Consider the following 26,113-nt stretch of genomic DNA (forward strand, 5'->3'; position numbering starts at 1 on the left):
CATGTTCTTCACAGTCCTATACATGTATGTATGCAACACATCAGCAGAATATCGTTTATAATATAACTCATGCCTTTCATCAATTCTTGGAAACAATGTTTGCAAGATCATTTACAACGAAACGAGTCATGCGTTGCTACTATGGCCACCGCGTGCATAACAGTCGGAGTGTTTAAAGTGCAGCGTGGGTCTGCTCGTACTTTAGACTGTCGTTGTCAAGTGAGCCACACATTCAGTGGTTACTACGCACATTTGGATGTATACTCCCCGTGGAGTTGAGAATGAAAGGTTATTAATAACTACGCATTTAGGTCTACAACTTACGTGAACTTCACGTTTGTCTGTTAAATGTAAGCGTCCACACTGTGACAGAACTGTGTTGTTCTTATAGCACAGATTTCAACTCTAGAGCTAGAGCTCTTCACTATTTTAACATTAACATTTTATCATTAAATATATTCAGACCCGTGAAGGTCTACACGTGGTAGAACAGACCTTCAGCAATCCATGCTTGCCATGAAAGGCGACTATGCTTGTCGTAAGAGGCGACTAAAGGGATCGGGTGATCAGGCTCGCTGACTTGGTTCACGCATGTCATCAGCTCATGTTGTTGATCACTGGATTATCTGGTCCAGACTCGATTATTTACAGACCGCCGCCATATAGCTGAAATATTGCTGAGTGCGGCGTAAAACTAAACTCATTCATTCACTAAATATATTCCAGTATTTTTATACGCATGCGTGTACCTAATAATATAATGGGGTTTCTTAAGTTCTACTGTAGCTCAACTCTCAGAGGTCTGTGATTCAAATTCAAAACACAACATTTTACTTCAGCTGCGGGGGAGTATTGCAGTGTATGACTCAGACATCAAAAAAGTATTTAACCAGACAAGACACCAAGACATGGTGAACATGTGGAAATCATTTTACCAGATCATCGGGCTGGCTTGCTGTAAATTTAGACCGTCCGCCAGAAAGCTTGCCCGTCTCGAGCGGTCGGACGGGACTTACCTCATACACTGCTCACTGGCACACGTGCGCAATTCGCGTTATGGTAGCCTCCGGAAAACCTTTTTTCATAGGTTCGAACCCGGATTGCCATTGACAAGATTTCAAGGGTTGTCAGCACGGTCCGCGTGCGACCTCTGTCTAGTCCCGTTTGTTTGAACAAGCTCACTCTCCATGTTATATATGTACTGTTAAAATCGACGCCAGCACCCATTCAATCCTACATTCACATACTCGAAGTCGGCTATTGAGTAAACATTATCAACATCAGCAGCATTTACATTAGCTGTATAAACATACCTTTACTCGTGTACATAAAGGCTTTACCAACAGTACTGTACATACATTTCTTGAAAACGGTGTCAGCATCGATAACGTTGCCAATTGTAATAAAGATGTTGTTATGAGTATGTAGTGAGAATAGCTTATATATGTTATACTATACATATATCTGTAGATATGTTTATAAAATCTGAAGTTAGCTAAAATACTTTAACTACCTGTTCACCATGACGCTAAGAAGCTCTGCTTACAACTGACCACTTTCCATTGTATGTAAGTAAGCTGGGGTAAGGAAAATACAATAGGATTATGTAACTGCAACTTGGGTTTGACTTGGTTAAGCAGGGTAACACAAAGAAAGGTGATCAGTTCCCAGATCGGGAGTGAAGAGGTTGGCCAGGTCGGCTGTCTTCATTTTGTCAAGTTGAGAGTGCCATGTCGGCATAGTTTATGACAATTATTTGGATTCATGTGATCATATTCAGAGGGAGGAGATGGAACACGGGTATTTGGAACTGTTATGTGATTAACAAAGTAAGACTTTTAACCATACACTGTGATACTTGTTTTGCCAGCATTAAAACTATTGTTAAAATTGTTGTGTGATCTCTCCACTCGTAACAATGTTATAAATGTACTGCATTCTGGTCAGTTACTGAGTCCTATTGTATTATAGAGCTTACAAAAGTATCTTAATGTGTATAGGTTATTTATTTATTTATTTTTTTTTTGTGTTGAATGTGATGTATTAAATTTCACAAAACATTACTCTACCGTCCCAGATTACCAACAAATATCAGTAATTGTCTGCACGGTCTTTGTGTGTGATTTGATAACAAAATTGTTGATAAGTTTTGAAGGTTGTTCAGAAAATACATAATTCTTAAATTATTAATATATATATGCACACATTTTACAATTTTAAGCTTTTCTAATTTATTTGTGTTGTGAAAGCCTAAGTGCTAGGGAAAGGCGCTTACCTTGTGCTTGGTAAGCGTGGATGATGGGGAGATCGTTGTCGGTTTGCGTAGCAGTCAGCGTCTTGTCTGTTCAGTGTCCTATCTCGATCTGTCAATCGTCACCTGTCAGATTTGGCGGGTAAGTTGATCACGTGCCTCGATCACACCCGGAAAAATACGAGTGTCACTGGATGGCCAGTCCGATGAGACCCGATGTACGAGTGCGGAAGCACCGATCACTACATTCCTCCCTCTTTTCTGGACTGGTACACACTCTCTGGGACTTAGAAGGGCTGAGGGAGGATCCAACAGGGGACGTCAGCAGGTCATGAGAAAATCCCTGCAGGGTTGGGCAGCAACGTTGTGCTATCAACCGAGACAGTTCACGTAACTCATGATTAGAATATGATGCACATCTGAATAAGAAAATCCTCAACCAGGTTGTTTGGTGGCAACCGAGTCGGTTCACATAACTTACCAGACAAATTAATTAACCCAACAGTCATAAAATATAAACCATATCATTGGACTCATTTTCAGTCCCGACCAAATCATGTCAGAATGGTACTCTTATGGGTGTCCTAGAATCTAGACCAGGTCGGTGGACTCCGTTCCAGTCCTGACCAAGTCAGATTAGGGAATCCCCATTCTCCAATTGTTCCTTTTAGACCCTGTAGAGCTGCCTAGCATTGATGTAGGCACGCTCCACGACGTTAGCTGAAGTGCTTTGTCTTGCCTTGGCTACACTCAGGAGTTGTAGACGGGATGCAGGAAGTCATTGGAGATGAGTTATTTTCAGCGATGCCCATCAATGGCTGACATGGGACCACCGAAGTCTCACTTTCGGTAACTGGTTCTAGTTGGCCTTCTTCAACAGGGACCGAGGTTAGGCCTCCAAGCTCGATCCGGACACGTTTAAAGCCTCAGTAGCATCTTGGATTGCTTTAACCTCTTTTTCCTGAGTGTAAAACGTGACCTTCTTCTCTCCTGGCCTACCTTCCTTAGAAGGACAATCTTTGCGGAAATGACCTGTCTTCCCACATTTGAAGCACTCCCCCGATCTTGTTGGTGATGATGAGAGGCTTCGAAATCGTCTGCTCAAGAGGGCAGTCAACTTCCGTATATCTAAGGACATCTCCTCAACCCGAGCTTCCATGTGGGTCAAACGTTCCAACACACTAGTCCTTTCGGATTGTGATGGAATTTGCCGCTTATCCTGTGAAGGAGTGTGACTGGATTGAGAAGTCATTTGCGACACCAAGTACTCCTCTTCCTCTGAATCATTGGCCAATTTCGATTGCTTGACATCTCGTCTAACCACTGATCTACCATATACCGCCTGGGTGTTCTGGAAGTACTTCTGCACAGCATCCATAGCAGATTCCAGAGTTCTCAATCCCAGGTTGGAAACATAGTGGGCAGCTTCTTTATTTGCACATCCTTGGCAGAATCTCCGCACCACTTGTTGTTCCACAAAGTCATCAGGTAAATTCGGAAAGGCAGCAATCGCGACTTGAAGCACCCGCTCTTGCCCATTCTTCTAAGGACTCATCTGAATTCTGTCGAAGGTTTGGAAACTGCAGTTGGGCAGTCTCTGCATGGCACTGTTTCCCAAACCGCCTTTCAAGTTTCCGCACCATTCCTTGGAAGGAAATAAACTCATCTCTCTCTAGAAGTAGGGTAAAGAAATCAGCTGCTTTACCGGTTAGGCAGTAACACAGCCGATCTAACTTTTCCTCATCCTTCCAGGACTGAGAGCGAGCAAAGCGTTGAAATTTCATATAGAATGAGGACCATCTAGTACTACCGCCGCAGGATAACATCCTCGGTAGTTGAGTGGAGGGTTTATCCCCTCGATGTCTCCTCACAAGATCCTGAGGACGAACCTCATCAAAGTCACCATCCGAAGAGTAATCAGGGGATTCTCTCCAGGCAGCCTGATGTCGATAAGGTTTACGTAGAGGATTACCCATCCTCTGCCTCTCTCTGGAATCATCATTTAAATATTGACCCCGACGTGGCTGGGACCCCCCACAACTGTTTTCTTGGCGGGCTACAGGATATGTAGCATCCGCTCGACACTGTCTGGAATAATATTCCCTTGACTGATGGTCCATGTTGTCCACCGGTATGCGGGATTTTGGTGATCGGGAACATTGATGGTTACCATAAGAATGGTCATATGGGTCTTGATATACAGGATACTTATCTGTATATTTTGACCAACCGTGTTCCGTCCAGTCTTCTGGATACCTTTCCTCTCGGGGCCCAGCAGGGGTACTAGAAGTAGGAGGCCCAACAGGGTCACTCCTGTTCCGTTGGAACAGATATTCATCACCTTCTTCTGACTCACTATCTGAGATTTCTCTGCTTTTCGACATCCTGTGCCACAGACTGTCATCTCGTCCAGGCTGGGGACAATGGGACCTAGATGTAGCTGCCCCGTGGGTGGATGGGTTTTCACGTGTGTTAATCCCCTGGGCTAAGTTAGCTGGGATTGGTTGAGGGCCCATATGCTTGGTCTGGCCTGTCCCCCTCCGCTCCCTATACCCAGGGGTTAGAGCATATGTCTGAGGGACATTCCCCTTAGCACCTTGGAGGACCCGAGGGTCTATCTCCTCAGTACAGGGCTTTGTCCTTGAACCCTGCCAGAACACATCCATACCATGTACCACAGAAGAAGGGTGAGGCATGGGTGCCCTTGCAAAACGGCCAGATACAGGATCTTTAGGATCACTGGCTTCCAGATTGGCAAGAACATCAGAGAAAGCCTCCATTTCCTTGCTGAACTCGTGAGAGGCCGCTTGCCACTGGTCATAGAGAGCGCTATGACTCTGTGGAGTAAGTCCTCTACGCCTGGCCTGCAGGTTGGTTTCCGCTTGTTCCAACTGTTTTAAATTTGACTTAACAGCTTCAGCATCCGAAATTTGGGTGGGTTTTGGGACTATAGGCTCAGTAACGGACAAATCACAATGGGCACCCTCGGTGACCGGGTGTGTACTGTCCCAATATTGCTTTGCTTTTGGATGGTGCAGCCTGCCCTGGAGCCTGTGGCTCAACCATCCTGCGTGACCAAGCGCCTGCAGCTGGAATACCAGGAGAGTCCACAGCAAAAGGAATAGCACGGAGAGCCTCCTCAGGGTTTCTGATAGAGGGGAGTTTTCGGAAATCCTCCTCTGTCAGTACACCTTGGGTCTCTCTAAGCTGCACAATTTTCCGGGCCAGTTTCGTCCCTATTCCCGGAATAAGCCTGAGTTCATCTTCAGAGCAAATGTTGATATAGACTGGTGGCATGATTGAACTGTCTGAAATAATCCAACAACCACAATTAATATAGGATAATTTAGTACAAGTTATGACCCCATTTTTGGAATGAATACTATTGGGAAAGGAACATAATTGTCCGAGCCTTCCCTACAGTATTCTTGCTCTTGTACTACAACCTATGGTAAGACCAAGCTGACCTATAGGTACTTACATGGTAGCTGAATAACCTGAAACTAACTTAAGTAAAGAGTTGCCAATATTATGGATAAGACAAACTCTGTATATATGTCAAAGGATAGAAGGTGAAGGTCACACCCCATGTGACAGGTCTACACCCAAGCAGTAGAGACCATGACGGCAGAGAAGACCTGAGACATACCACCAACCCAAGCCACCACCAATAGAGAACTGATACCAACCCGACAGCACCGTGCCACACGTTGCTGATAGGGTGAGGCAATGGCAGCAGACTGTTATGCCCATCGTCCAAAGAAAGACAGAGCGCCAGTCGATTGTGATGAATGCTCCACGTTGCCGAGTATACTGACTGCGGACCAGTAGTATGTTATCGTTCATATGAAGGACAGAGCATAAAAGTGGACGGCATAATGTCAGCAACTGGACTTACAGGCTTCACAAACCAGAATCAAGTGAACGGTATCGTTCCCAGGAGGACCGACAACCCAGTCGCTAAGCGTAAGCTACCCTTACCTAACACCACCAGACTTACAGATGCACACACACAATGCCGCAGGCAAGATAACAGAACTATACCAGTAGTCAACAAAGGCAAATGGCATACCCCAGAATAATCTGTACGGCCAGTGGGCGTCCAATGCTGAAATGCAACCCGGCCTCACTAGGGTGAAACACTACCCAATCTAACGTTTGACCTATGCTGATAAAACATAATCATATTTCATGCACAACATAAACATGATTATAAAAATGACAAATAAATAAACACTAATATTTGGCATAAGCTACCACACTTATCATATGGATATAAATAATAAACAACTAATATACACACCAGGCCTAGGCGACAATTAACCACTGTCAGTCAGTCTTGACAAGAGTGAGTGAGCGCAGAAGTGTCATCCTAAAACATTGTACAAAACAATAAGAACCTACTACACATATCTAATGGCAAAGACTTAGGTGACAGTTGACTGTTGTCAGTCATGAAGATAACTGAGGGCAGAAGTGTCAACTTAAAGCCTTGTACAAAACAATAATGTACAGTGAATACATACCTGCTAACCCATTCATCAAAGAAAAGACCGACAGGCTACTTACCCACTTTTAAGGTGCATTAAAGTAAATACATAAGTATATATGCAATTAGAATATAAATGGATATATTTTGCAACACTACACATATAGAAATATGCTGACAGAATTTGGGTTAAATACAAAATACGCAAAGCCATGTGAACGTTGCTACAGCGTTGCCATGTATCCAGCGACAGTGATTGATAGCTAGATACATCACAACACTGAAATCAACACCATGAAATGTACATGTAATATGCGGGGTGCGAGGCATGCAGCTTCCAGCGGTTGATATGAACAAGCACATGGATAGTGGATACATCAACACCCTTTGTTATTACTATGTTATTTACATTGCGATTATTTGTTTACGGTCGAAAAGGGATAAATATATAACTAAAGAGCATTGGGGTATTACTCTTATAGCCATTGAAAAAGCTTAGAACGCTCCATACAGCGAATTTTGCTCTATATAAGGACATCACGTGACCCATTCATCAGTCCTTTCCCATGGTCGTGTGACATATTTATTTTGTCACAAATTTCACAAATAGGCTTAATCCTGTTCACAGCGCCATTGTTGTGAAAGCCTAAGTGCTAGGGAAAGGCGCTTACCTTGTGCTTAGTAAGCGTAGATGATGGGGAGATCGTAGACGGTTTTTCGTAGTAGTCAACGTCTTGTCTCTTCTGTGTCCAATCTCGATCTGTCAATCGTCACCTGTCAGATTTGGCGGGTAAGTTGATCACGTGCCTCGATCACACCCGGAAACATACGAGTATCACTGGATGGCCAGTCCGATGAGACCCGATGTACGAGTGCGGAAGCACCGATCACTACATGTGCTTGACAAAGTAAGACTTTTAACCATACACTGTGATACTTGTTTTGCCAGCATTAAAACTATTGTTAAAATTGTTGTGTGATCTCTCCACTCGTAACAATGTTATAAATGTACTGCATTCTGGTCAATTACTGAGTCATATTGTATCATAGAGCTTACAAAAGTATCTTAATATTTATTTATTTATTTATTTATTTATTTATTTATTTATTTATTTATTTATTTATTTATTTATTCTTTTTTTTTTTGAAACACTCAAGGGACACGTGTTGAATGTGATGTATTAAATTTCACAAAACATTACTCTACCGTCCCAGAATACCAACAAATATCAGTAATTGTCTGCACGGTCTTTGTGTGTGATTTGATAACAAAATTGTCGATAAGTTTTGAAGGTTGTTCAGAAAATACATAATTTTTAAATTATTAATACATATATGCACACATTTTACAATTTTAAGATTTTCTAATTTATTTGCTTTGGCATTTTCACATCAGGTTGATTAAAAGTAGTAGAGTTTGTAATGGAAGGACAAGTTAGTTCTCATGGCAATGTAATTACAAAAGGAGAAGAATGTATTACAAAAGGAGAAGAATGTATTACAAAAGGAGAAGAATGTATTACAAAAGGAGAAGAAGAAATGGACAGAATCTTTGTTCTGGTGTTTAAAGCATAATTTCAGATATGGAGGCATATAATACTTTTTGTCCCTGTGTGCATGTGTAATATTTACAATGTCTCCTCTTACATAGTGAGCACAGCCAATCATTACAAATCAATGATTTCACGATCAGTGAGTTACAGGTAACAGGAGAAGAGAAGAAATACTTAATTATTATCTTGCCAGACGAATTTACAACAGGTCATGTTCGTTGATGTTTCTCTGTTTGCCAGGACGTGGAGCACACTTCACTTTCTCCCATGGGCGCTTGGTTTCTCGTAGGCCACAAGATTCCTCTTAGGTGGACTAAAAGACATGTGGTTACTATACAAGCTAGCACCCATGCTGAGACAGGGGATCCCTGCTTTACGCAAGCCAGTAGTTTGCCATCATGTATTTTCTAAACGTCTGCATCTTGCCTTGTCAAAAAAGTTTCTTTTGAATACTCTTTTAAATCATTTTAGGAAACAATAACGGGGTGGCCGGGATGCGGGCCCATGGGAAACCTTTGAGACCTTTACAGATGAGAGTCGAGTAACAGAAGAACTGGAAACAATGAAGTGACGTGGAACTCTTACAAGAGTGTACATTAGGCATTCTGATCAGCATGAGTAGTATTAATAATAAGGCCACGAGCTCACTTCAAATATAATCCTTATACTTATCAATAACATAGATTTAGACCCCCTTTCAAAAACTCCAAAACAAAAAGACACAACCCGTCTCCCCGTCACACAAGCCCACAGCGGGTAGCCGACTGCGCTGTGGGCTGGCCTATTCACTAAACTAAATAAATGTCTAAATGTGAATCTGGCTGAGACAATGACACACAAGATTATTATTAATACTACTGCATGAAATAACAAACACCATCCCTGACAGATGGATGGACGCTTTCTCACTGATACGAAGTGTGACCTGGTAGAAGCATATGTCACAGCCATAACTGAACTGTTACCACTTTAAATGTTGACGGAGCTGTCACTGTTCAAAAGATGAAACCGCTTACTGTCAAAACATTTGACGAATATGCCTCTCATCCCTGGATTTGCAGTCATCATTAAACATATTTCATGATGTCAATGGACATGAAAAGCTTGTTATGAACAGTTAATGTAGCTGCGTATGTTGTAGAGCTTTCAGTAACGCTCAAAACATGTTATCCGACCAACGCATGCAACTTTTGTACAGCATGTAAAGAAAACCAGCTTACCAGGCAGGACATATACTGAGTCAAAAAAGAAACTTTACATTCTTTCTTCAGGGCACTATGAAAGAACAAGAGATGGTAAGATGGTTTAATTGCTATCATTGCATATCTGAGATCTGTGTGGTGTACTCGATACATGAACAATCAGTTCCATTAGGCTACACCGCCGTTCCAAATAAAAATTCGAATGGAGATTGGCAGCCAGCAACCGATTTCGAATGGTCTGTGGGGACAGTCGACCTCTAAACAACTCAGCCCTGGTTCGTGTAGCCGGCAGAAATCTGTCATGTAGGTGACATAGAACGATTTGACGGTCTTCTGCTCGTGACGTCACACGTGGACGATTAGACCTCGGGCGATCAGTAGTGGTGCCAGTTTGTTGTGGACGACCTCGCAAGCCATACACAGTACGACAGCTGCATCCCATTGCTCGTGAGACGTCAATAACTGATCTTCCCGCTTGCAACATGCCAATGGCACGTTCACGTTGCACATTTGACAATCGTCTCATTTAAAGTACCGTAAGAACTGTGGTTTAAAACTTTTTTTCAATTCTTGAGGCCAATGCAAACACTTGCAAATGAAGAAAACGTTCGATGCGAAGATCACGTGATCGGCTGCACGTGAATAACCTGATTTGGCAGTAATGTCATTTGCACGACGGATGGATGGATTTGAGTGGGTTTTGCTCACGTTTTTTTCTAGAGTCGAAAGATAGGGATCCCATTTCGGATACACAGATGTATCATCAGAGAAAACTAATTCGTTATGTGCGATGGTGATGACGTAGCACGACCCCGACGTCAGTTTTCCTGGCTCTCAGACCAATTTCTTTCAACCAGTTCCGTACAGTTTGACCGGACATCCTCTGAAGTCCAGGCACCTTGGCTGCCGTGGTATCACCCATGGCAGTAGGATCACGCAACTGTAGTGCCCGGATGTACCGATCTTGGACTGCATTGGTAACTCGAGGTCTGCCTGTACTGTGACGGTCACTTGTTATACTTGATTGGTTGCAAGGAGCTGAAAGCCATGATGTCTTGCGCAGACTAACATTCAGACGTCAGGCAACAAAAGATTGGTAATTTCCAGCATACTTACTCAATAAACATCACATTTACTCAATTAATTACAAACATAGGGGTACAGGGAACGCACAAGAATCACTTTAAACCCAAAAGGTCTGTAATACCTTGCGCACATTACTCAATAAACTAAATTGGCTTCGAATGATATTTTGTCGTGGCGCCCAAACTCTACAACAGCACTAGCCAATAGTAGACGATGCCTTTATATACATATACAATTTTAGTCGTAACCACAGTCAGCCATTTACTCTAATAGTCAATAGCTGAGTACTTTCAAATGGCTGCCAAATGTTTGACAATATGACAATAAGTAAAACCTTTTAGTCCAGTGAGATGCATTTATATTTATATATTTAGAAGAGTTAAGTCCAATTATCCAATTAGGATAAGAAACTCTACGTAAAGGTACTCAATTGTTTTAACTAGTGGGCGTATACAAAATGCTTGTTACTCCTCAAAAAATACAATTACTCCTACATAAACAGACATGGGAGTAAATATCCAGTTGCTTGAAAAATATCCCGGAGCTCTGTAATGGCGATATTTCGTGTCTCAGTCAAGACGTGACGTAGTGATTTGACCTTGAAACTCCCTCAAAACGAATACCAATTTCTGAAAGTAATCTCGATTACTGTTGCCAGACAGTGAATGCTCTTTACTGCGCCATTTCAACTGGAAGGTGATTTCTGTTGCGTTGTGGCGATGCCTTTCTACTTCTTGTAAGAAATCTCATCAAAATCAACATTTTCAGGCAAAGCTCAGAGGTATTTTCAACGGCATCGGAAGAGCATCCACCCTTCTTGATGTCCCACTGTTTAGGTTGCAGAAATTCTGCCATGGCGGGCAGTAGCCCAGCCGCCGTGTCTGTCACGATCGAGGGAGCAGGTGGTGATGAGCTTGCAGCTTGGTTTCGTAAATTGATCACTGGCGACAAAATGTCATCGCCCTGGATCAGTGCCCTTCAAGCACTTAGTAGTTATCGGTTGGGCTAGCTACGAGTATTGAGCCGATTAGGGAATGAAAAAAATCTGAAAATTCCTTATAGGAACCTGAATAAACGGGATTATCTCACATAAATCTTAAAACCTGTATCCATTAAAATGTTTTCAGTCAAGTGAAATCCAGACCCGAAGTTAAGATCGAAAACGAATACACCAGTGTATAATGGAAGAAAATACTTAGAATGTCTTATCGTTTAACACTTGGTTGTTCGAAGTTTCTGATTATTCCCGAGGTTGTAACGTCTAAAAGTACTGCCGAATATAGAAAACAAACTGTTTTAGGCTGTTACTCTGTATCCCTAATATTTACACAATTGCAAATAGGATATGTCGAAAGAACCTACATCGGCTAACCTAGGACATCCAGAAACGCATGTTCCCTTGTAAAATCAGGAAAAATGTAGAAAAAGTACGTATACACACACGCGCGCGCACACACACACACACACACTCTCTCTCTCTCTCTCTCTCTCTATATATATATATATAGTTGAATATCTCCACTAACTTGGGGAAACTAACTGCAAACCTTATGTACATTAATGTTCCACAAGGATCATGCTTAATATTGCTGAAATACACGTGAACAGCTGCGGTTTGGTTTATAGTTTTTGTTGACAAGTCGCCAATTTTCAATGAGTTTCACACTACGCTTCACAACACTCCACCAACACATACAACATCTCAACATTATGCCGCACAACACTACGACATACGTACTGCACTTCAACACTACACCTGCACAACACTACGACATACATACTGCACTTCAACACGATGTCGCACTACACTACGACATACGTACTGCACTTTAACACGATCTTGCACTACACTACGACATACATACTGCACTTCAACACTACACCTGTACAACACTACGCTATACATACTGCTCTTCAACACGATGTCGCACTACACTACGACATCCGTACTGCACTTTAACACGATGTTGCACAGCACTACGACATACACACTGCACTTCAACACTACACCTGAACAATCCTACACTAATACAGAACACCACACCATTACGCACACCACTAGCACTACACCCCCACAAAACCACACCAATACACACAACACTACACCAACACACACAACACTTCAACACTACACCCGAACACCAATAAACCCAAACTGATGCTACATGTTTACAACTGTTTATGCTTATATCGAACCCCTGTTAGATTTGATCTGAAGTACATTTCACCACACAACATTACACTGTAGTCACGCACACACAGTAAAAGAAACCCCAAAGCACCGGGCGTATACTTACTTCTGTACGTCAGTTTAGTCGGTGGAAATACACCACGTTTTTGTTTTGTTTTGTTTTGTTTTGTTTTGTGTTTTGTTTTCCGGTAATTTTATTTGCGTGTGTGTGTGTGTGTGTGTGTGTGTGTGTGTGTGTGTGTGTGTGTGTGTGTCTGTAAGTGTCTGTGTCTGTGTCTGTGTGTCTGAGTTCATGCACTTATAGTTCAGTGGTTATCCAGAATGGTGAATAAACTATCCCAGTCACTCTGACAACACTGCACAAACGAAGCAACCGACATTGCTTTTCCGAGAACTGTTAACATTAACGCAGTCGCAGTATAATTGTAAATAACGCTATCAGTACACTGCGTCATCTGTCTAAGTGGTTGTTTACGTGTTTGTCTATGGACCTGCAATGTCCTTCCGTACGTTATGAAATGTGTGTTTCGATCACCGCAGACTTGGTAAAACGTCTGTTCCCAGTCTAAGACCCGTGCATATAATAGAGGAAAGATTGGTTTAGTGTTCTATTCGAACACACGACATAATAAGTCGTGACTGCCGAATACTTTTCACGGGTATCTATGGAATCCTAGAAGGGACATCGCCACGTTGTCTCCCTGACAAACACGAGCAAGAAGTGACAAAATCAACAAATAGTGCGACAATGCGACAACGCGTCATTATGGCAAATTATCGCATTGTCCCTATGTCGCGCTTTGAACGATATTTTTATACAACCAATATGACATACCCGTTGATTTTGTAACAACAACGCGAAAATGTCCCTTCCCGGATCCACGGGTACCTTTGTTAAGGGTGATGTGCAAGGCTTTTATTGAATATGGTTGTGAGGATTTCTCGCCCGGGACAGTGTACGTCGGTTGGGCTGTAGAAAGACTAAAAGGCGTTCCCTCTTGTATTGGCATGTGGTTGTTTAGATAGTGGTTGGTTGATGCGTGGTACTCAAAAGACATTTTCTTCATACTGTTTGGGGTATTTTCTCAAGTTGCGTCTGGCCAGTTATAGTCGTCGGTGGACGACTGTGGTCTTCAGTTGAGGGTGGACGTGTCACCATGCCTCATGCCCGACAGGTGCTTGGGTCTGTGTACCTGGTCGTTCTGCTACTGGCCTGTTTCATTCACGGTGATGAGGCGCTGGGTAAATATTAATAACATATTATATTTATGTAATTATATTTATGTCCAAACTTTCTTTTGCTGTAACTAATGTTAGTTTAATTTCAAATTTAGTTTAACAATTAAAAGTGTTTTTTTTTAACAGAAGTTCATGTTTGCAATTGCATACATCCTTAAAAAAGGGTGAAGATGGGATTTTTAGAGGTAGAGAAATATTTAAATGTTATGAAAGGTTCAAATGAAATTATAGCACAAGTTGTCGACTCAATAGCAAAGTGTCAATTAGTTTGACGGTTTTATCAGAGCTGTAAACTGTTAAAGAGTTACGTTTTTCATACAGTATTAGGGGCGGTGGGGTAACCTAGTGGTTAAAGCGTTCGCTCGTCACACCGACGATCCGGGATCTATTCCCCATATGTATACAATGTGTATAGCCCATTTCTGGAGTCACCGTGACACTACAGAAATATCTATGAAAGTTACAACTTTGCTCTGTCTGAAGGAGTGTGGCGATTTATTCATGCACTGCTTTCGTAGAAATACAGTTCCGACAGAAAAACTGTTACGTGTTCGCTTAAACATGCATTTTTCAGCTGAAATAAAACCAACACTGTTCGCGATCTTGTTCCTGTATTGCATGAGCCCCACTCGCGTCTCTTGTTCAAGGTGCTGCACTTTGTAAATATATGAATATTTCCATTGCGAATGTATCTTTGTCGTATCATGTTCTGAGTGCGTTGTTATCCAGTGTTCAAACAGAGACATACTTGAGGATCATCCTGCGTGGAAGTAGATCTGAACTTTAGCTGTTTTGCGATATCGCGGGTAATAACCAAACAATATTGGTATATGCTGGGCGTAAGAAGCAAATAATAATCCAACAATATGGGTCTATGTTTGTGTGAGAAGCGGGTAGTAGCTCAACACTATTGTCCTATGGTGGGAGTAAGAAGCGAGTAATAATCCAACGACATTGGTCTATATTAGTCGTAAGAAGCGTGTAATAATCAAACAATATCGGTATATGGTTGTAGGAAACGGGTAATAATCAAACAATATCGGTATATGGTTGTACGAAACGGGTAATAATCAAACAATATTGGTATATGGTTGTAAGAAGCGGGTAATAATCAAACAATATTGGTATATGGTTGTAAGAAGCGGGTAATAATCAAACAATATTGGTATATGGTTGTAAGAAGCGGGTAATAATCAAACAATATTGGTATATGGTTGTAAGAAGCGGGTAATAATCAAACAATATTGGTATATGGTTGTAAGAAGCGGGTAATAATCAAACAATATTGGTATATGGTTATAAGAAGCGGGTAATAATCAAACAATATTGGTATATGGTTGTAAGAAGCGGGTAATAATCAAACAATATTGGTATATGGTTGTAAGAAGCGGGTAATAATCAATATTGGTATATGGTTGTGAGAAGCAGGTAATAATCAAACAATATTGGTATACGGTTGTCGTAAGAAGCGAGTAATATTCCAACAATATTGGTATATGGTTGTAAGAAGCGGGTAATAATCAAACAATACTGGTATATGGCTGTAAGAAGCGGGTAATAATCAAACAATATCGGTATATGGTTGTCGTAAGAGTCGAGTAATATTCCAACAATATTGGTATGTGGTTGTCGTAAGAAGCGAGTAATAGCAAAACAATATATGCCCATTCTTGTCGTCATACCCCGGTTTTGGGTCGTTGTCCACAATATCAATCATCGGCTGCATTTGCACAAAGCGGTCTAAGCACTGCGATGATTGCAACTCTTATACATTAACATACATCTAAGATAGCAGTAGCACTAAGCTCACTTTATGCAAGTGGGCCTCGGGTTTCAGTATTAGACCTCTTTTTATTGGTTGGTTTAACAATTCTTATTCAAATATTTGGCACGTGTTCAAATAATACGAGAATTGGATTTCATTTTAACTGTCTTGCATGAAAATATGGTTTGTTGTTGAGAACGACTTTTTACCATATGGCGCATGTATTACAATAGGTCCGCATGCACTTCAACATCTCTGATAGCTAACTGTTTAATTAAATATCACTGCTCGTCATCGAGGTCTGTATGACTAAATCATGTTTTAAATTATATGTCTATGGCGTATTACCCTATTACGTAATAACACGGGAAACCCAGTTTGGTGAATGCAACGTCACTATGACGTCACAGTCCGACACCAGCACCTGATTACGATTAGCTTCCTGTAAATTACCATAAATAGAAAACCAGGCTGAGCCCACTGACACAGCTCTCTGCAAAAGGAGTTCGGGGGTCTGTGTGCAGGCGGATCTGGGATACAGACACATGGGGTTCGCCACAGGCCCGAACGTCGATGCCTACACGTTTTAAAATAATTATATAATATCAGGAATGCTTTATTCTCAATTCCTGACGCCCACAATGTAATTTGGTCCGCAAATATTTACCAACACAAGGGTTTGTAGGGTGTGGTGTGGATAGAACGTACATTGTAAAATTATACATACCTCGGTATAAATATTTATACCTCAATGAACCGAAAACAATACACATATGTCAATCATTAAATATATAATAATGTGTAAAAAAGTAGGGAATACTGGATTTACAAGACTGATAAGTGTGACAATTTATTACATTGATGTTACGTAAAGTAACGTTAAGTACCTTTAAAATGAAAGTCCATGTTCATGGTTGCTGGTGTGTTCCCGGCCGTGAGATGGTTTGCTGGTGTTCCCGGCCGTGATATGGTTGCTGGTGATCCCGGCCGTGATATGGTTGCTGGTGTGTTTCCGGCCGTGATATGGATGCTGGTGTTCCCGGTCGTGATATGGTTGCTGGTGTTTCCGGCCGTGAGATGGTTTGCTGGTGTTCCCGGCCGTGATATGGTTGCTGGTGTTCCCGGCCGTGATATGGTTGCTGGTGTGTTTCCGGCCGTGATATGGATGCTGGTGTTCCCGGCCGTGATATGGTTGCTGGTGTTTCCGGCCGTGAGATGGTTGCTGGTGATCCCGGCCGTGATATGGTTGCTGGTGTTTCCGGCCGTGATATGGTTGCTGGTGTTCCCGGTCGTGATATGGTTGCTGGTGTTCCCGGCCGTGAGATGGTTTGCTGGTGTTCCCGGCCGTGATATGGTTGCTGGTGTTCCCGGCCGTGATATGGTTGCTGGTGTTCCCGGCCGTGAGATGGTTTGCTGGTGTTCCCGGCCGTGATATGGTTGCTGGTGTTCCCGGCCGTGATATGGTTGCTGGTGATCCCGGGAGTGATATGGTTGCTGGTGTTTTCTCGGCCGTGAGATGGTTTGCTAGTGTGTTCCCGGCCGTGAGATGGTTTGCTAGTGTGTTCCCGGCCATGAGATGGTTTGCTGGTGTTCCCGGCCGTGATATGGTTGCTGGTGTTCTCGGCCGTGATGTTGTTAGTATATTACTTTAAGACGGGTAAAATGAACTCATTTACAAACTGATTACCGTATGCGATGACATATATTCTGCAAAGAACGGCGTTTAGTTTAAATAAATTTGCTATATTCCACGACATTGCTTCAAAATCATCATCCGAAATGTTATTTAAATGTCACAGAAATGTCACGACTCGTTTAAATCAACTTTGCATTAATGCCACACTTAGAAATGTGATGATTCGGAACATATGTTATGTAAAATAGATGACTGGGTAGATACACCACACCACATTATATGCCGCTGTGCCGTTTAACTGGAATGACAGCTTCCTCAGTGCTAAGCACACATACTCCGTGCTAGATTTGTTTTGTGCCAGGGACGAGAAGAGGGGGCGTTGGCTCGCCCGTATGAAGTGCTTTCTTTTGAAAGAAGCCCCGCCTGAAACTCCCCAATATGCTCTAGGACAGCACTAGGTAACCCAGATACACCGTTTTCTGACGGACAGATCGACTCACATAGGCAGGGTTGACGTCAGCGTACGCCTTGTGCTGTAACACTGTCACCACGGGGACTATCTGGCTTGGTGTTTGGGTCTGACGTCGGGGGGAGTAGTCAAGTACTATGTCCTGTAACACTGTCACCACAGGTTCTATGTGGCTTGGTGTTGGGTCTGACGTCGGGGGGAGTAGTCAAGTACTATGTCCTGCAACACTGTCAACATGGTGATTGTTTGGCTTGGTGTTTGGGTCTGACGTCATTGAGAGTAATCAAGCGCCCGGTGCTGTAACACTGTCACCACAGGGACTATTTGGCTTGGTGTTTGGGTCTGACGTTAGTGAGAGTAATCAAGCGCCCTGTGCTGTAACACTGTCACCACAGGGACTATTTGGCTTGGTGTTAGACACTGACGTCAAGGAGAGTAATCAAGCACCTGTAACATTGTAAGACCGTCATTACATATTAGTATTTGGAGAAGCATGGTGTTTGGGTCTGACGTAAAGAAATGTGATCAGGCGACCGGTACTGTACGACCGTCACCAGACCGTACACAGTGTTTGACAAGGCATGGCTGAAAACGGAAGGACACAGTTGGTATGAGGGCGTATTTCTGTCTGGCGGACAACAGACACGGGTCATCACGCTCGGGGGCCTTCGCCGAATGACACGCCGGAAGTTTCTTTTGTGCAGCAATGTCTGACTTGCAACACTGGCAGGCGTCAAATTTGCGATCCTATGGTGGTGCCACATTTTTTAAAACTAGCCTCTGGCTACCAGTGCAGTGTACATAACGGAAAAATAGTTCTTGACAGGTAACGGGTGTCTTAAGCAGAATACCAGTACCGCCATTTCTTGAAACAAGAGCACAATCCACTGAAACACATCTGAGACATCCTTCGGCGTAAGTTAGAAGTAAACGTTCCTTAGGAATTGGCAGACACTGCACAAAGACACAAAGGATGTCAGGAACTATCCATGGATTCATTACACGTCTCTTTGGAGGTCCGAGGGGTGTTAAGGAGGTGCACACGGGGGAATTGCTTGCATTCCGGTTATCGTCGCACTGTCGTCAGTTGATCAAAAACAATACTACCATGATTGAGGTGATGAGCATCGATCTGGACAGTTGGAATACGATGACATGCAGTCAACTAATTCAAGTCTAAAGGACATCCTCACAAGAGTGAGTGAGTCAAACGCCGCTTTAGCCAGTGTCCCCATCAACTCACGGCGTGTCAGCGTTATCTTGGACTAAAACCTGAAATTACGCAAGACATTGATGTTGATCATACAGGTGAAACCAACCAGCGATGATCTGTTGCCTTCAAACCTTCAAAGGGGCCTATTTCTGGTGCCCGGTTTCATCGGTTTCAGGCATGCCCAATAGATTGAGTGAGTGGGTGCGTTATTTTTACGCCACACTCAGCAATATTCTAACTGTATGACGGCGGTCCTTAAATATACGAGTCTGGACCAGACAAACAGTGAACAAGAGCATGAGCATCGATCTAAGCTGTTGGGAAACGATGACATGTGTGAACCAAGTCAGTGAGTCTGTACACCCGATCCCGTTAGTCGCATCTTACCACTTGCATATTCGCCTTCTGTGGAAAGACGGGTTGCTTAAGACATTTCACCCGGGCCCTCGAAGGGTCACAAGTATTGGTTGCTGAAGATCAGATCTAATCCGAATCTTCAAGCTGAAGATAAGCATATGTTGCTGAAGACCTGATCTAACCCGGATCTTCAAGGTGGAGACAAACATAGTTTCATAAACACCAGATCTAACCCGGATCTTCAAGGAGTTTCCTTACCGGAAGTCACACTGCGGCCATGACAGTCTCGATTAACCACAACAACACAACATGCGTAGACCACGTGCCATTGTTGTCGATTATATACCAAAAATATTAATACCACTTTCTACATGTTATGATTGCCGTTCTTATCTACCGTCAAAGAACAACTCTATAGCAACAACTCAAACATGTTCTGGTTTCTGTAGCACAGATCTGGGGTCAGGGCTGCAGACATCGTGAACTGGCGATATCTATGGCCCTCTCATACGTGTTTACGGGCCATTCATGGACTTCTTTCTTCTCTCAGACGAACAGTTATAGATCCAACAGTGTACCGAGGCACGCCTGTCCGTATATTTGATCTGGACAATGGAACATTAAATGAATCGTTGCGCCAGATCTGTAGACCAACGGACATGTCATGCACCACCGGACTCGACCTTCGGAGACTTGGGTACATACTCAGAGGTTCTTATCTTCAAAATGATCCCCAAAGTGTAGTTTCTTTTTATACCTCAGTGCAATGATAGCTCTTCATGCATGAAACTGCGCTACGGATTTTCATGACGTCATATGTCAAACTTTACAATCAGTAAGACAAAGGTACAAGAATCTGCACCGAAACGTCGCGATCACGCAATAAAGAAGTTGTTATCCATAACAATTTGTACTATTTGTACACCTCAACTTCTAAAATGCCACTCAAACAAGTTAAACTTTACAATCACCATTATGTCAGCTTTGTGTATACATGCAAGTAATTTTTCATGTGGGGCAGTGGTGTAGCCTAGTGGCTGAAGCGTTAGCTAGTCACGACGAAGACCGGGTTCGATTCCTATTATGGGTACAATGTGTGAAGTCCATTTCTGGTGCCTCCTGGGATTTTGCTGGAATATTGCTAAAAGCGGCGCACAACTAAAGTCACTCATTTTCTCGTCTTAATTTTGTATTCTTTTCCTTGCAAATTCTGGTGGTATTTTCATGAAATGTGATAGCGCGTCAAAATTCTAAATAAATCATAGACTTTATCCATATTTCACTCAATGCTCCATGTTATATGGTCCTTATCCCAAGCGACTGGAAGGCGTTTTGTGATAGTCTGGTCAGTTGTTCGAAGTCCGGGGGTGGGGGGTGGGGGGGGGGGGGGGGGGGGGGGGGGGCGGTGGATGGTGGGGGGCGATCAATGACCTTTTCAAGCCCGCTGAGACCGTATCCAAGACTGCCCGGCGCAGATCTTGGCTCAATGACACAGTTCAACCAGTCTAAAGCATTCCAATAACCTTTCACAACACTAACATTCGTGCTCGATTTGGAGACCATTCACTGAAATGTCAATAACCTGAGTTGCCCCGTGTCCTGCGTGAGAGGTGTGTTTATGCTGGTAGAACAGCCAGGTACAGTGCATAGTGAAATTTGAATTTCACAGCTCGCACACATGGATGCAGTTATTTGATTTGGTGTTAAAAGAACGATTCATCTACATCTGTCTCAAATGAAATCACACTTGCTTTACAACGAATAGCAGTTTTATTCGGTATAATTATTAAAGGCCACACATTTTGTTTTAACATTACAGTTTAGAAAGCTAGGGTCTGGGGTGAATGGACTGTGCTCATGTCTCTCTTGTTTATATGTTACCACAAGCATATATATGATTCGGCTATTAGTTTATGTACATATTTATGGCATGACATACTGCAGGCCAGAAACAGCGTTCAGATATTGCATACATGTATTTATTACTCTCCCATGGAAGATACTACAGTTTATTATATCTTTAAGAGTGAAATACTGTGAATACTGATGAAAATAAAAAATGATATTTTCACGGAGTAGAATAACATGTTATTTTACTGAGCACAGAGTAGAATATCACCTTTGCAGACTTACTCGATGTCTCGATCGTTTACTAACATTGAGGAAAATATAATAAATAGGATATTTTGTTAATGTTGTCAAATAACATGCATATTTCATCGAGTGGTCTGACAAAGCTGATATGTTCACGAGCGGCGCAGTATTTACAGTAGGCACTCCTCACACTGTCGGCAATTTCGCCACAGCTTCTGTCAATTTCTGTTGGCGAGTAATAAACTCGCTTTTGCTCGTTTCATATTAAATCATTCACTCGTTTAATAAAAATGGTATTTTACGGAAGGTCGTTTAGTATTCTCTATACATCTCCATCTAATTAGTACAAGTGTGACGGCCCTCTGTTATGACGTCACGTTCAATTGTTTAATGACGTCACAGATGGCAAAATAAAGAAACAATGGTTGCTAGGCAAAAGTGATATGTGCACATATTCCTGTATCACATTAGCGTGCATTCTTTTTTATTTTTAATGATCCTCGATTTAAAAATAAAACCATGTGATTTTAATTATTCCACAGATATAGTGTGTGATACGGAACTGGGGATCGGAACCGGAAGCCTCCCAGATGTGAACATCAATGCCACATCATCGGCTGCCGGAACCAAGCCCTCTGACGTCAGATATGGCTCTACTGGTAAGTGACGTAATAGTTGCCTGATTGGTCACTTGAAACGTTTGTCCGGCTGTCTTCTCATGTCCCGTCACTGAACATGTCACTTGATAACAGTACACATCAGGAATTGGCCTCAAGTAAGCCATGCTTGTCGTAAGCGGCGACTAACGGGATCGGGTACTCAGGTTTGCATCCCAATTACGTGGGCCAACTCTCATGATCTTCATAACTAGACTTTCTGGTCCAATTTTGAGAAGACTACCGCCATATGATACAACTGAAACACTGCTAAGCACGGCATGTAGACTTCGTACCTTTATAACACATCCACCCGAGGCAGGGGAGAGAACTAACCGTAAAAGTCCCGTTTCCATCGTTGCCGAACAGGTCAGGGATTATTGATTTTTGTGTACATGTATTTTGACTCTCTTAACGAAATCGACCCTGGTTTAATAACGTTCGTTGACAACAGGATTAAGCAGAACATGTCTACGGCCATTTGCGCATCCACAGATACTTTCCAAATCTTCAAACTTCAGTCAAGGTGCTCAGTTTATTTATACACTTCACAAGGTAAGATCAGTCGTATTGCAATAAAGATCTTGAGTATAGACCATATCGGCTTCAATCAAATGCAACATGTTTGGAAGGTGGAACATGCCGTAAGGGGACATAACTCGTAATAGCCACTACCTCTGAAGATCCGGGTTAGAAGTGATCTTCAATTGACACATGTCATCGTATTCCAACTGCGTAGGACGATGCTCATTTTGTTGATCACTGTATTGTCTGGTTCAGACAGACCGCCACCATATAGTCGGAATAACGCTGTGTGTGACGTAAAACAACAAACTAGCCAACCAATGTAATGGCGTTGCGATCAAGTGATGAAATACCAGCCTTGTTCGGCAAAGGTGTAAACCGACTTTGAGCACCAGCGCTATTGGCCTTCATACAGGATGATGAATGCAGTGTGGTACTGATAAGCAGTTCTACGTCGCTGTTAGAGATAAGACACAGGAGAGACACTAACACTCTTGGTGACAGCCGGATGTGGAATTCCTACCACATCTTACGGTGTTTCTGACGGTCACTAAATGTCCGTAATGATGTCTTATCGCCTCGGCAGCTGAGAAACACGTGCATAGATTCTGTACACATGGGGTGTGTTATCTTTCAGAACTACTAAGTTTCAGATCGTATTTGGGTCATTTGAGATGTTCTAACTATTCTAGCATTGTCGTTACCATTGCATCGAAATCAGGCTTTACATAACCGTCCATCTACCAGTGTCTTTCAGATAGGCCTTACGGCTTACTCTTTTGAAAGGAAAAACACCAAATACGAGATAGTATACATACATAGCATACAGTAGTGGTGCATGTCTGTGTCTAATCATGAAAGTGTATACCATCTGCATGTCTGTTTTCCAGGCTGGTGCCCCACTGAAAATGACCGAGACGCGTGTATAGAGTTTCGCTTCGATAGTCCAAAAGCTCTGCGTACTTTCACATTCGGCCATAAAGATGGCGGAGAGTATTTGAAGACATGGGATCTCCAGACACGTGATCCCGGAGAGGCAGAATTCAGAACAAGATTCACAGTAAGTATCTCTCTCGCGTCTCTCGTGAAGTCGGTCCTTACACATGATTTGAACTCTCTGTCTTACACTGTAAACGATAAGTATGGACTGAGACTGTTTTTTTCTGCAGCATATAAACTGTTGTCGTTGCCAGGACGCGGTTAGTACAGTAGTCTAAGTCACATGTACAGTTGCGCCCTTTGAGCATGTGAGAAACCTGTTACTGTTCAACCCCCCCCCCCCCCCCTTTTTTTACATTTTATTCCTTTTTTCAAGAATGTCCCGGCTCTGAGCGACACAGCATTCTTCTCTGTGATCATCAAACCACCTCTGGTAGTGGAGGCTTTCAGGATCTGTCCTAGGGATAGAGTCGGCAAGGCCTGCTTCCGGTTCAACTTGACAGGATGCGCAGACAACAATGGTGAGATTATTTCCCTTCACTGCTTCAAACCTTCAGGTCTCACATCGAGAGATTTCAAGGAAGCATATACATCAATTTCTTGCACACACGTAGGCGAGAAATCCATGGCAGAAAACTGGTCACACATGATTGTTTATTATTATTTATTGGAGTCTCACCTCACTGACATAAAACAGTGTAGCAAGACATACCGAAATATATATGAGCCACATCATTTGGAGTTATGAGAGACTATGTTTCAAAAACCATGCACAATGGTAAGGTACATATACATAAGTACATAGCCACACATGTGCCTAGGCACATACGTATACATACATGCACACACATACATGTACACACAATACACATATATACATACATACATACATGCAGATATATACGCATATATATATACACACACACAACATATTAAAATCATGGCATCTGTCCGATCCGGCAAGGTGTCAACACCAGCATAAAATCCGTCTGTGGCTTGAATATTTATCATCAGCTCTACAATCCGGAGCGTTGTCTAAACAGGATCATTTCCTCAGTCCCGATGAGTGCCGGTTCCACTGTATATAATTAGGGGTTGTACAATGTTTCCATACGCTCGTCTAAAATAAGTTCACACGTTTTGGCACGTAAACTGGCTATCACAGTACAAGTTAAAATGAAACTAGTCTTAGTGATGTCATCAGCAGTGTTCAGTCGGACCATACTTGAGCACATCACTGCGGTAAAACCTGTCGAACATCACTGTAGCGAGGACATCGCAATAACACATGGTTTTCGTCTTCGGTACAATCAATGCAGTGAACACAAACTCGTTCTGCAACAGGGAGAAGTAAACACCAAAATATTTCAGATTTTCCTAAAAGAGTGGTTAACACCGATCCGGCTTCATCATGACCACCGCGGTAGCGGAGGTAACACGTCACGACTCTACAGTGGTTTCAAGTCGGAGTTGAGGCATACGTCACTACCTCTATGGCCAAATCTCACAGACAAGCGTTAGCCCTGTTTATAGTCCGTTTGGCTCAAAAGCGGACCGATGAATTTCTAGTCTAGTTCGAAAACTAATAAACATAGCATGTACATACTCAATGAAACTCTGATCAGAATCAAAACATGATACCAACTCTGTGAGGTTTTTGCAGAATTTTTGTCCTAATAATAAAGAAGTTGTTTAACAAGCTGTCATTAAAATACTGACACAGTTCACTGTTTATTACGAGGGAGGAGTGCAGAGGAAGGGACAGCCGGGTGTTTCAGACGCAAGTGAACAAGTGCTGTGAAAGTTATTCATTAATTAAACTGTGCTGTGCTGTGCTGTGTTGTCTCGATGCTTTCTCGCACACCAGGCTGTCCCTTTCTGTGCACTCCTCCCTCGTAACAAATAGTGAACTGAGTCACTATAAGCAGGGAGCCTATATAGAGAGTTATAGAGTATCCCTGCTATAAGCTATCCTTCTGGGAGAAAATCCATACCTATAATATAATCTGATAAACTGGCACGTATATGTGAGATTTCTAATCCCTGATTGGCTACTCCGTGGTGATGACCTGTGGTCAAGGTATGACGGACCACTTTCTAGATTAAATTTCATTGAAAGATACTCATGCTTCAAAGAAACAAAACCTGTTACTCGTTCCAAACACCTTATTTGTTTATCGATTGCAACATGAACAGGTATTTATACAATAGAATACAATTGGAATAAATATAACACGAATCTAGTTATTTTCTTCTAATTCTTTTTATTAACACATTTGGCTCTAGTCAGTGATTCCAAAATCAGTAGTAATGTGAATATCGCCGTTACAGAAAAAGACAGAGATTACTATTAAATATTCAAAAGGTATGACATTGATCCATGTACCGGTGAGATGTGACAAGTGGCATGCACCGTCTTACAAAAATACTTTTAGTGCCTGTCCATTT

General features: G+C 42.4%; 1 pseudogene; it reads right to left on the reverse strand.

The window, feature by feature from the left end:
- Positions 1-3,140: 3,140 nt before the first annotated feature.
- On the reverse strand, positions 3,141-10,417 carry LOC137280756 (uncharacterized; annotated as a pseudogene).
- Between the last annotated feature and the right edge of the window lie 15,696 nt (positions 10,418-26,113).

The sequence above is a fragment of the Haliotis asinina genome, chromosome 4, assembly GCF_037392515.1.
Source record: "Haliotis asinina isolate JCU_RB_2024 chromosome 4, JCU_Hal_asi_v2, whole genome shotgun sequence".
Taxonomy (NCBI): Eukaryota; Metazoa; Mollusca; class Gastropoda; order Lepetellida; family Haliotidae; genus Haliotis; species Haliotis asinina.